The 13,688-nt window shown below is 42.8% G+C and overlaps 1 protein-coding gene across 1 annotated transcript in view; it reads left to right on the forward strand.

Annotated features, from left to right (window-relative positions):
- Positions 1-13,688, forward strand: part of LOC122800743 (maltase-glucoamylase, intestinal-like) — a 1,506,799-nt gene that overhangs the window by 815,825 nt on the left and 677,286 nt on the right. The window lies entirely within an intron of this gene.

Below are 13,688 nucleotides of genomic sequence, written 5' to 3' on the forward strand. Positions count from 1 at the left end.
GCCAGTAATAAATTGAAGTAGTCAATTACCAGATGCCTTGTTATTTGGCAAATGTGCCCTTCCGATCTAAACATCCCTCAGAGCTATGCCTTATTTAATCATGTAAATAAATGTCACTCCTTCCTCCTTAAAATACAATTTGGTAATTACTGCCTAAGGTTATGTATCACAAAACATGATTATGCAATAAAGCAGTGATATGGCAGCTGTTTGTAAAATATTAGTTCAGTAATGATGTAAGTAGTATACAATATTAGAACATCTTGAAGCTGCAGTCCCTATGCTCGCAGATGAAAATGTTTAATTTTTCAAGAAGTAGTCCAATTCCAGTATGTCCACGTAAGTCTGACTTAAATATGACATTGGTGGCAACATTTGTAACTGAAAAATACACTGTTATTTACCAATAACTAAATAAATAAATAAAATACAAATAAAAATAAAAATAAATAAGAAAGTGAAACTGATTTTAGACCCTTTTTAAAATCCTAGATAAAAATTGAATTTTTCAGTATTTGACATTCTACATAAAATATTTGAAAGACACTCCCTGGGATTCATGAAGCTCGGAGCAAGGAAGGTTTTATCCTTGCGCCGTGCGTTCCCATTACAGATGGTGCAGCAGTGCCATATAAATATTTATGAGGGTGCACTGCCGCACCCTCGACATGCACAGGAAATGTGTGCAAGTGCAGGGGGTGTGTCCAAGTGCTCTACGGAGGCAGAAACATGCCCCCACAGTTGCACAACCTACTATGCTTGCTATTAGAGCCCACTTCAAATAGTAAGCAATTAATTCAGTGTCCGTGGATACTGAAATGTATGTTAAGCATACAAGAGTGTCCAAGAACACTGAAATAAAATCAAAGTAGTAAACACACAAGCACGTAGCGGAATGGTGAGCTGTGTCCCTAGAACTTTCACAACTAGATACCCCGTGTCCTTATTTTACATTTGTATTGCTTCAATATCAAAAATGTAAGCGAAGTGCAGTGCGTTTGCATGTCGCTGCACCCTGCTGAGCATAGCTTACACATCAAAATCATTCATATAGAGAAAAACATGCAGAAACAATGTTAATGTCAATAGTGTAGTGGTTAGAGCATCCGCCTAACAAACAGGCATTCATGGTCCGAGTCCAACTATAGCACATATCATGTGGAATGAATGTCGTTTTGCTGTAAAACCTACATAATAGCATGTAAATGTGAACTGGAGTACCACATGAAATGTTTAATGAAAGTTTCATTCAATCAAAGTGGTACTGTCATAATGAATAAGGCACTAGTAAGCAGGTGTAAACACAAATAAGCAGTAGTAAACATATATAAGTACCAGTAAGCACCTATGAGTGCGCTTGCACGGGTGTAAGCAGTTTCCAGCATAGGAAATGTATATAAGTATGTACAGATATATAATATATATATATATATATATATATATATATATATATATATATATATATATATATATATATATAAAGAATGAACGTCGTAACAATAAAGCATACAAAAGGAATGAGAAGGGAATCAACAGCAACACCAGTATTATATAGTGCTGTCAGCGTATGTCATATCAAGCTGGGCAGGAGTGAGCAAAACACTGCCACTCACACCACAGGCAGGATACTACCAGTGAAAGTAACATTGTCGATCTGCTAAGTCTACTTTACAAACAATCAGAGGGTAGTCCTTGGTGGGACTACCCAAAAATTGATAGGATGATTGGACCTCTGACCATTACACAAGCAAGTGCAGGTATGTTTAAGGACTAAATGGTCGGAGAGCCTGATAATACATGGGTTGGGACAACAAACATGTAGGGCCCCTAATGTTCAGGAGAGGGAAATGTGTGGAGGTATTTCATGGCTGCGATAGCAACTGGACAATGGATGGTATGCGTGTATGTCGAACTCGGATGGGGTGGAGGAACTATGGGTATGAAATTATGGATCCAGGAGTGTCAGGGTTTGATGGGCTGGTTCAAATTGGACCACCTCTTGGAGGTCAGCAAGTTCATTATAAGTGTATATGCATACATCTATATATAGAAGTACATTCCCTGTAACACATTCATTCCTTTTGCAGACATAAATAACATGAAAGTGCCCTTACAAACCTCAACAGTAGATAGAATAATAGGTTGTGCATATGAGGGAAGGGACAAAACTGCTAAAACGCAGAAGTGTGTACAATGTCCGAAGTCAGTGCTGTGCTCACAAATGCAAATGTGAGGACTTTCTCACACATGGAATCATTCCTGTGATCTGACTGCTACGGCAACGCCAATCACTAAACTGGTCTACTTGTAAAATAATTACGCCGAACACGTACATAATTAGCTCTCATGTGTAACGTATGCGTTACTTCATAGTCATACTTATTAATTTATTGTAGTTTCATGTTAACAGGAGTAAGGATGTAATGAAGTATAGAGTCTAATCTTGAATTAAAGACGTGTGTCCCATGTGGGATAACCCAAAAATTGTGAATAGTGTCCTATTTGTCACTCATGTCAACAATGTTTGTGGACTAAAAGTATGGGATTTCTGAGGATACATGGAGTGAGTCAACCCATGGGATGGGTCTGCAGGAACAGGAAGTGGCCAATGTGTAGTGGTGTGGATACACCGCGTATCCAACTGTGGAATGGATGACTGCTGTGTTAGTGAAGTGTTGGGGTGGGTGTTTTGGGAACTAGGAGTCATGGGTATATGGGTATATATGCAAATGAAGCAGCACAGCAATAGTGTATTGGTTAGAGAATCCACCTAATGAACAGACATTCTTGCTCCAAATCCCACTGCAGCACATACCATTTTCCATCGATAATCTGTTTAAGAACATATCAGCGGTGGTGCAGCGGTAGCATTATTGCCTCACAGCAAGAGGTTCTCCTGTTCGATTCTCAGCTAGTGTGCAGGTAGTGCCTTCTGTGTGGAGTCTGCATGGCCTCCCCGCAGGTCGAGTGGCATTCTGAAAGACATGCATGAATGGGCATGCCTTTGTTGAAGGTTGGGCATCAAGCTGGCAACTCGGCCCCGTGAAAATCTACTGCCAATCATTAGCGGACCGGAGTTCCACTGTGGTGACCCCTAACCAAGAAAAGCCGAAAGACAAAAACAACAATCTGTATATGAACATATTTTGACATCTGTCTGCAGTATAACCTGCATAATAACAATTAAAAGTGAACTGGAGAGAAGTGTTAGTGTCATAATGAATAAGGCACTAGTAAGCAGGTTTAAGCATACATAAACACCAGTAAGCGTGTGTAAGTGCATTTGTGCAGGGTATGAATCGCTTTACAGATATATATATATATATATATATATATATATATATATATATATATATATATATATATATATATCTAGTTGCAGACATATACATATACGTATATGGATCTAGGACAGTTGATCGAAAGATCAACTGTCCGAATCCAACCCTACCGAACACCGTTTACTGAAACTGCTTTCACCGAAAAAGCAGTTTCAGTAAATGGAAGGTAAAACACACACACACATACAATAAAACAAAATAAAACACACACACCATGTTTACGCAGGGGGGCTTTGCCCCCCTGCACCTCCCACACACCCCTACTTTTATATTCTCACTCCAGGATCGCACTACAGTGGGGAAAAGGGAATATTCCCTTATCCCCACTGTAGACCAATCTCGCCCACTACCACTTCCCCCTGATTCCCTGTACCTTTACAAAAGTTTCGCAAAAGCACTTTTTCGTTAAAAAGTGCTTTTGCGAAGCTGTGACAGCCCATTTCACTTTCGGGGAAACAGTCTTTCGGTAGACTGTCTTAGACCCACATATATATATATATATATATATATATATATATATATATATATATATATATATATATATATATATATATATATATATATATATATATATATATATATATATATATGTATATATATATATATATATTTGTATATATATATATATATGTGTGTGTGTGTGTGTGCGTAGATATACACAGATATACAGCTATGATAAGAAACAGCAGACAAGAATGACATATGTTCACAGGCTATGCCAATGGAAGTGAGGGGCCCAAGCAAGAAACATGAAACACGTAGCATGACCTTCCACCCCCCCCCAGCCGGACACAGGAAACATACACACAAACCCGCAAACAATGTAAATAGTCCAGTGCTCCCCAGACCAAAGGCAGGATACAATTGGGGGGTACACAGTGCACCTGTGAAATCTAATCTTGGAACACAGACAGGAACGTCCCTTGCGGGACGCCCCAAAAATTGACATATAACCAAAAGAAGGTGATACGCCGACCATTTTGGCTGGGGTGTGTACATACCCGGAATACAAGGGTGGGAAATCCTGATGACCCATGGGTCGAGACAATGTATGACATGGGTCCCATGAAGTGGAGAGTGGGCAGTTTGTAGTGGTGTCTTCAGACCCTACCAGGACCCAGAGTAAGAATGGGTGCTGTCGAGGAGGTGCGGGTGGGGGAACTATGGGTAGCTAGTTATGGGTCTAGGTGTGCATGTGTTGACTGATGTGGGTCTATATGGACAGCCCCAGGGATGTAAGCAAAAGTGTTCATTGGGCAGAGGCATCGTCCAACGAGCAGCCACACCCGCTACTAGTCCCACTGCAGCAAAGTGTAATCTACATGGCAAGGAATGGAATAACTAGATGTAGATGTATATATGTAGAGGTATGTGTGTGTATATCTACCCATAGCAACATAGATATATTTCTCTTCCTCTCCATAGTACAAAGGTATACATACAGAAACAGAATACATATGCATATAGATATATATACATATGCAGACACCCATAGACCCATATGTCGTTACATATATATATAGACAGCAATATATAAATATATACATGTATGTGTATATATATATATATATATATATATATATATATATATATATATATATATATATATATATATATATATATATATATATATATATATATATATATATATATATATATATATATAGATATGTGTGTCTGTAAATATCCACATGTATATAGCTAGGATATGATACAGCAGTTATGAATTGCATATGTTTACAGGTGCATATGGGGGTGAGGGGTCAAATCAACAAATGTGTAACACGTAGCATCAACCCACCTACCCCCAGCTAGACCGCTGAAACATACAGACACACAATAAAAGTAAACACACCACTACTTCCCAGACCACAGGCAGGATACTACCAGTGGGAGAGACCTGCCAGGTCTAATCTTGAAGCAAAGGCATCAATGTCCCTTGTGGGACACCCCAAAAATTACTGATCATTGGAGTCAGTTCCTGTCATGAGTCATCAAACCAGGCTGTAGACGTACATGGACCAGTAGATTGTGCAAGCCTGCTAACCCGTGTGTTGACACAACGTACGACATGGGTCCTGACACTCTGAGAGTGGGCAGTGTGTAATGGTGTGGTTAGACTCCACCTGCACCCACAGTAAGGATGCGTGCTGTAGAGGAGGGTCAGGTGGGGGAACTATGGGTATGCAATTATGGGCCTAGGCATGCAGGTTTTGGCTGGCGCATTTGTATTAGGACCACCCCGGGGGTGTAAGTAATATTCCAAAATGGGCGGAGCTTACACCCATACCTCTCAGCCCCTAAGAACAAATCAACTGGACAGGACATAAACCGTTGGGGGAACAAATAGGGACCATACCTCTCAACTGTCCTTTATTTTCAGGGACGTCATTGATTTTGACTCACATTTTAACTCTGTCCCTCTTAACTCTTAATCCCTTCTAAAACTAGTGACTTTTGGAGGAAAGGTGGTGAATTACACTTAATGAATAATGACAATAATTAAGTGTTATAAACTCCTTTTACTTCAGAAAATGTATATTACTTCACATGCTCTGATTCTGTCAACATTTTCAAGTTAATAGCACTAATATTTTAAAAGTGTCCCTGATTGTCCCTGAGTGCTTCTTGACTTGTCCCTGATTCAGTTGAAATTTGTCCCCACTTGTTTGAGAGGTCTGATAGGGACGGAAAGCACATATTCCACTTACAACCTTAGAAAGCTGATAGAATAATAGGTATGCATTAGCATGACTCAGCTGAAGGATGTGGGGTCCTAAACCCAATTACTTGTCGGTATTTAATGGTGTCAATTCCCAGGTATTTGCCAGACAGGTGCAGATTGAATGAGGAACACACCGATAGTATGAAGCAAACTCTGGCCAGTCCGCGGATTCTGTACAGTCGACCAGCATGCTTACACCTAATGGGCAGCCATTCCCGATATGAGTCCCACCACAGCACAATCCAGTTTAAATGGCTAAGTACGGTATGACCATATGTGTCATTGCATAACCCACTACACAACACCTATGTACACATGGTTGCAACACCCCACTGTAGGCATGGAAGCTGATGTAATAGAAATCAGAAGGTATTATCGTAGTCCTCACCCACACCAGGGGTGTGAGTGTCAGATGCAAACACCAAATGCAGTGCATTTGCAAGTGCAGGAGCAAGCGAGTGTAAGCCTGTCTGGGTGCCGGTATGCGAGTATCACACTGGTGAACCAATGTAGAAGCTAAATGAGTGTAAGAAACTGTATCTGGAGGTTAGCATTGCTTAGCTCTGCAAAGCCACACACACCCGCTCACAGCTGTTTCAAAGTGCCTTAATCACTCTGTACCCAACAGCTCGTGTTCTGGCCAGCAGCAAAATAACCAGCCTCTGCAAGGCTAGAACTCTGGACCCTGTACATCACAGTCATAGTAGTAAACCACTATGCCATGACAGCAATACATATAAAGGAGGTATCAACAAACTAATCCTCACAACAGGGAAATCAAATCAAATATGTGAACTGAATCTATGTACAGTGTAATGTGATATAACCTGCCACAGACCATAGATATGTGAATTGGAGTACTGCAGTAAACATAGAGTTGATGTGTCACTGCAATAAAGATATAAAGTCCCCAGGACCCCATGCATTATATGTACACATGAATGACAGATACCAGACACATATATAACCTGTAATGAGTAAGACGTCGTTGACAAAAGGCAAATATAATGCTAGATAACCAGTAAGCAATGCTAACTGCAGCACAGTCCAACTAAGTAATTGTAAGCAATGGGCAGTGAAGCCAATACAATATGCCCACAGGTACACCTCTTTAAGCAGTGCCAAACTGAAGTAAGCAGGTGTGCCCATACCTTAAACTTTTTGGAATTGGCCAATTACGGAAAAGTGTGGGAATCCGTCCCTACTTAAACCAAAGAGGTAGGAATACGGCTCATAACTGGTTGTAGCATCCCCCTGCAGGCAGAATGGCTGGAGTGGGAGAAGGAACTCGCTTTAGAGTGCAGCGCTGGGGCATCCAGGAGTCCAAATTCATGGTATGGCTCCTGGTAAAGCACCATGACAGGAGACTACTGCAGGGCTAGTACCACAGCTCACAATACAAAACGGATGCCTGGGACAGTCTTGCTCATGGCCACACTATTGCCACAGGTATCCCCCAGACTGGTGAGCAGGTCAGGCACCACCATGCAGACCTGAAGCGATGGAGGGGGGATGCCCTGGAACAGTGGATCCAGGAAGCAAGGCGGATGCAGAATGCCCCAGAACTAAGTACTCCTTCCACTACGTAGTTAATAATTGCCTAGCTTGTGTATACTATGGATAGGTATGGCTAAATATCACTGTACTTCTCTGACAGCTGCAGATGAGCATGCTGCAAACCAGCAAGCCTATGATGCTAGGTTGCAAAGGATGCCTCACGAGGCAGGCTAGTAAATAGCCTGCATGTACTGCCATAACTAATAAATGTAAGAGCCTCAGAAAGTGTTGTACCATTATACAGAATTGTGTAATGTGCTACGAATAAAGGTGTAATCCCTGCATTGCTTCTGTTTACTCTGCAGTCATATGTTGTTGTACTGTTGCAGTTATTAAATAGTACTGTTGTAGTAAGCAGTGTTACCCACACTGTGATATGCAGATAAAATGTTTATGAAGTGCTGTATAACAATGTTGGAAGTGGAAACAGGTTAGTCATATTAGACAAAATACATTTCAAAGCCTCACAACAATTTCCTAATAGCATAGTGTACAGTGATCTTAACTGTAATGCTTTTGTCACACACAGCAGGGCTTTGGATCCCAGGAGTGCTAGTAAGTTGTATGCATAATCATTACACACAACTGCACACAGTTTGTTAGAATGTTCAGAGAGAAACCTGTATGCATATTTACACTTAGCAACTGTACAGATTTTGCTACAGTGCTCAAATAGAGAGTGGTATGCATATTCATACCCCTCAACTGTTCCAATTTGCCCAGTATGTCCTTATAAATGGCCCACATCACCTGCCTTTTGCCCTGTTCCCCTGACAAATTAGTGTGATGATCCAAGAAATGTAGGCAGCTGTTAATGACATATAACTGATAGTCAGACTTGTACATAGTCAGAGAATGTACATGCAAACATACTTACATACTTGTCATCCCAGCATCTCACCCAAAGTGTATGAGAGCAGTCTCAAAACATGTTGCATTAACACCTGCATCTTGTCAAGCATTTACGTAAGACACGGGTCCCATACATACTACTCTACAAACATACCATTGTACAATATAACACCATTGGGTAGTGTAATAATACATGTAAGGGACAGACCACTGCAGTGACTCTGAATGTTGTGAAAACTACAAGGATTTATTAGTTGTTAATTGAACTCTCTCACTCTCACCCCTACCATATGTGCAAAAATAACTGATTTACACAACCAATTTGGCATGTCTACACTCCTAACCTTTGTTGGGACATATGTCCTATTGTTTTATAAATATTCACATCTGTTTCTATGCATGTGCCATGTTACAATACTCCCATATTGGTGGCCTGTTGCCATCAATGAAGCATGCACATTGTTGTAATGGCCACTGTTTATCCATATATGCATGTGTTCTGCCTGCTCTGCAAATATTTATATCTGGTGCCCTGGGTAATGGGAATACCTATGCATGCTGTTATAACTATTCGTGAATGCTGTTGACTATTACTAACTCATATCTGACTTAAACATGCAACAACATAGCTTGTATAGGAAGGCCGGTCCTAGTGGGCCCACCTGTCCCACCTCAGCTGGCCATGGCACCAGGCATCAGCACATCTGGGGCCCAGCCTGGGACCTCCTCATCCACTGGCCCTGCACCACCTTCGAGTGGCGCTGTCACAGGGGATGGGGCTCACCACCCCTGGAGTGGGAGCGGACAGGAACCTGTCACCTGTGGTATGGTCTGGGCCGTGGTGTGTAGGGAGCTTGACAGGGAGATTCAAGACCGCCTACAGTAGCTTGAGGGCTGAGTGGTGCAATTAGAGGGTGAGCCTGCCCCTCCTACACAACCCCCAAGCACACCCACCTTCTGGGCTGTGAAGGTGCATTGGTGACTGCCCATGGGTGTGGAACTCAGTCCCACTGTATCCATTTGTGGGCTCATGGGCTTGCAACTTCCAAACACCCCTCCCCATCCAAAGTGTTCCCCCCACATGTCATATACTGCCCCTGTATGCATCTTGTTTGTCTTGTCTGTCATCCTACCCAACCTATCCTCCCTAATGATACCTACTCTCCTTCCCCAACATCCCACTCTCACCTAAAAATAAAATAAAATAAAGGGCAATCTGTTCCCGCAAAAAAAAGCACGTCCCATACATAGCTGTCCATTTTGCACACGTGTCCACTGGACACATGTAAACATTTCTAATTGGCATCATGACATACTATTGTCCTCACCCCTCTCTCAGGGTTGTGAGTGTCCAAATGTACTGCCAAATTTATTGCAATTTGCACAGCCATTGCTTTAGAAGAAATGGACAGCTATGGACCTTCCCTACACCCTTCTTGCACATCCCTAGCTATCTTGCCTACTGTCTTTCCCTCTTTGTGCCCCTTTTTCACCACTTTCCTATCAGCCCTTTTTTTCTTTTCTTTTAAAGAAATTAGCACAGTGGTAAGTGGGAGTAAGCACTTTTAAGCAGCAGTTAGCAGTTTTCAGCCTGTTTGCGTGGGGGTAAGCACTGCTTACACAGGTTAAGCAATCAAGAAGGTAACTGAGTGTAAGGAACTGCAACCAAAAGTAACCACTGCTTACCTTCGCGGAAACCCACGCACACCCACTCACAACTGCTTAAAAGTGCCTTAATCATTAATTAAACCATATCCAATGGCCCTTGTTCTGCCCAGCAACAAAAAATGGCCTCTGCAAGGCTAGAAACCAGGATCCTGCACAATACAGCTAAATTGATTTACTACTAAGCCATTGCAGATATACAGACATCTGATGTTATCACAAACATATCATCCAGCACAGTCATCCAACAGTATAGGAAATGTATTTCATTAAGTAGATGTATGTGTGTGTGTTTATGTCCAGATATATCTACATACATAGATATAGTTATATATAGATATATCAAGAACAAACCACATGACAACAAAGCATTAAAAAAGAATGAAAAGGAAAACACAAGCAACTCCTGTATTATGTAGTGGTGTTGTACTATGTAATATCAAGACTCCCTCAGACAGACATGTGTCATTAATACACGCAAACATTTGTACATTGCCCAAATGCATTACTATGAGCATTTTACTTACATTAGCAAAACAGTTCCTTTCCAATCATAATGTGAGGACAGTACTCTTGCAAGGGTGCTGTGTGCAACATCATCATCATTAAACAGTTAAATGGGGTAACCACAGAGTGACTGATAATGTCGTGTGTACACTGGGGTCGTCTGCATCATGTGTGCCTGGAGCCTTTAGAAGTCATGTGCATACCAGGATTGTGTGCCTGAGAGAGGGGTGAGGACACTGTAGTATGTTGTGATGCAAATTAAAAAGGTTACATGTGTCCAGTGGACATGTGTGTGAAATGGACAGCTATGTCTGGGGCAAAATTCATTCTAGGAACAGATTGGCCTTATGTTTCCATTTTTGTAAGGTGAGAGTGGGATGTTGGGGAAGGAGAGTAGGTATGCTCATGGAGGATAGGTTGGGTAGGATGACAGACAAAACAGCATACAGGGTCGGTATATGACACATGTGGGGAGGACACCTTGGATGGGGAGGGGTGTTTGGCAGTCACACAGCCATGAGCCCCCAAATGGAAACAGTGGGACAGAGGTCCGCACCCATGGGCAGCCACCACTGCACCTACACAGCCCTAAAGTTGGCTGTGTTGGGGGCTGTCTAGGAGGGGCAGGCTCACCCTCTAATTGTGCCACTCTGCCCTCGAGCTGCCGTAGCTGGCCTCAAAACCCCTTATTGAGCTCCCTATACACCACGGCCTGGACCGTACGACAGCTGACAAGTTCCTGTCTGGACCTGGACCCGGGGGGGTGCAAGCCCCATCCTCAGCGGCGGTTCCACCCGAAGGCAGTGCAGAGCCAACAGAGGTGAAGGTCCAAGGCTGGGCCCCAGACGTGCTGGTGCCCAGAGCCATGGCCAGCTGAAGTGGGACAGGTGGTTCCTCCGGTACCTGCAATCCCATACAGCCTATGGTGTTGCAGTTTTAACACAGATAAGGCTTAGTAATACTCAACAGCATTCAGGATTACTTATAACAGCATGCATAGATATTACCATTAACCCAAGACAACAGATGTCATACATTTGCAGAGGGAGCACTACACATGCATATATACTGCATGACATCTGTCCAAAGCGTAGATGACTTGTGACTGCAGCTACGAACAGTGGCCCATTATTGGCATGTCACTATGGTAACCTCAGACAGTGACTGTCATACCAATGTTTCATGTGATGTATGTCCAATCAGAGATGCAATGTCAGTAACTCTCATCACTGTCACCATGTACTGACTGCAGTCCTCACACTATGCTTCTGCAATTCACAGATGTGTGTTCTGTGAGTAGCACAAGAAACACATGGTTCCACACACTGACCAGTCTACAGATGTCCCTACAGATGGGGATTTCCTCACAAACAGAGCACTGTGGTGTCAGTTATTAAAACTTGCAGGCTAGCCATTACCACACACAACCTGTTAAACTGGCAGTTGTCTGAATGAAGCATAGCTACACTTACATGCTGTAGTCATGTCTGGCACATTACCCTCCTGTCTTTAGCCTATTTTCCACAGTGTATGTTGTTTGAGGAATATCCAGATATCATCTGTGATGCTGTTTACCAAACACCAGATCCAGGTTCCACTCACAGCGACTGTCATGGGCAAACACCTACATGTTGTTCCTAGATATTGTACTGTGTTTCCATGCAATTGGCTATGGGAATGTCACCACAGCTGTTCCACATGCAGTCAGCTACAGGAGGACTGCAATAGGTGCAGAGGCCATCACCTGATCATGACTATCACTTACAGAACACAAGCTGCTGCTGAGCAGGTGCACATCTCCACATCCACCAGAGAGTGTGTGGGAGGGACAGACAAAGGCAAAGTACATCAGAGAAGGGCTGGGAGACTAAAACCTAAGCATCTTCTGTCACACACCTACCAGTACAGAGGTTCAAACCCCTGACTGACTAGCCATTACTATTACAATTGCATGCAGTTACTCCATGTGTCACATAGCTGACATGTTGGTGTGTTGTAAGAACATATATGTGTGCTGGTGAGTGACTTCTGCAACAGAGATATAGTAGACATACATTAGGTGTAGCACCCATGGCTGTCCACATGAACAGATGTCATTGTTAACACAACCACACACTCTAAGGGACTCAGACACATTGGCACACTTTGGCAGGCTCACAAATACACTTCCTAACTACTAGGTTTGCCACACTGCAGTAATGCACAGGTATTACATGCACCACAAGGGATATCCTGAGGTTCTATGGGCTAGGGCATGTGAACATGTCTGACAGCAGTCAGTATGCCAATGGGAGTTATAATGGGTGTGACTGTGGTTGGAAACATCATACCCCACACGCAGACACAAGGTGCCAGTACTGACATGCATGTGTGCATTGCTTCATGGGTGTGTAGTTGTTGGCTGTGCAAGATGGCTGTACAAGACTGGGTGAGGGGTAATTTTTGGCATCAAGCCACCTGGCAATGGTCTGCAGTGTGTTTCAGGGGTGTAGTGTTTGCAATGTCCCACACAGATGGGTATTGTATGACCTGTCCTGTCATCCTGATTACCATAGTGTGTGGCCATTGCTTTGCAATGCATGCCATGTCTGTGTTTGATAGTCCTTGACATGGGCAATGCCTGGGATGTGCATGACTCACAATAATGTACAGTGACATGTTTATGTGTACCTGATTTGCTTGGCACATGTTTTGTACACTGACTGTTATCATAAGATGTGCCAGTACTGGCCTGTGCCAATACTGGCCTGGTGTGGCACGACCTGCTAATAGACAGCAGGTTGACCCTGCATCTGCAATGATAGCATAATACAGGTATTCCCTGGTGTCAGTGGCATCTGTTCATACAGAGCATGTGTGTAAGGCATTGTATGTCCTTTGTGGATCACATTTGATGGCACCACATATGTTGCAGGCATCCAGTGGGGAACATAGTGAAGGCACATTGTCCGCAATTATGTACCTATTGTACTGTTGGGCAGGGTGCCATGTCCTCTGCGGCCCACTGCAATCACACCATGCCTACTATCTGTCAACAATGT

The sequence above is a fragment of the Protopterus annectens genome, chromosome 4.part1, assembly GCF_019279795.1.
Source record: "Protopterus annectens isolate FY-2018-M chromosome 4.part1, PAN1.0, whole genome shotgun sequence".
NCBI lineage: Eukaryota > Metazoa > Chordata > Ceratodontiformes > Protopteridae > Protopterus > Protopterus annectens.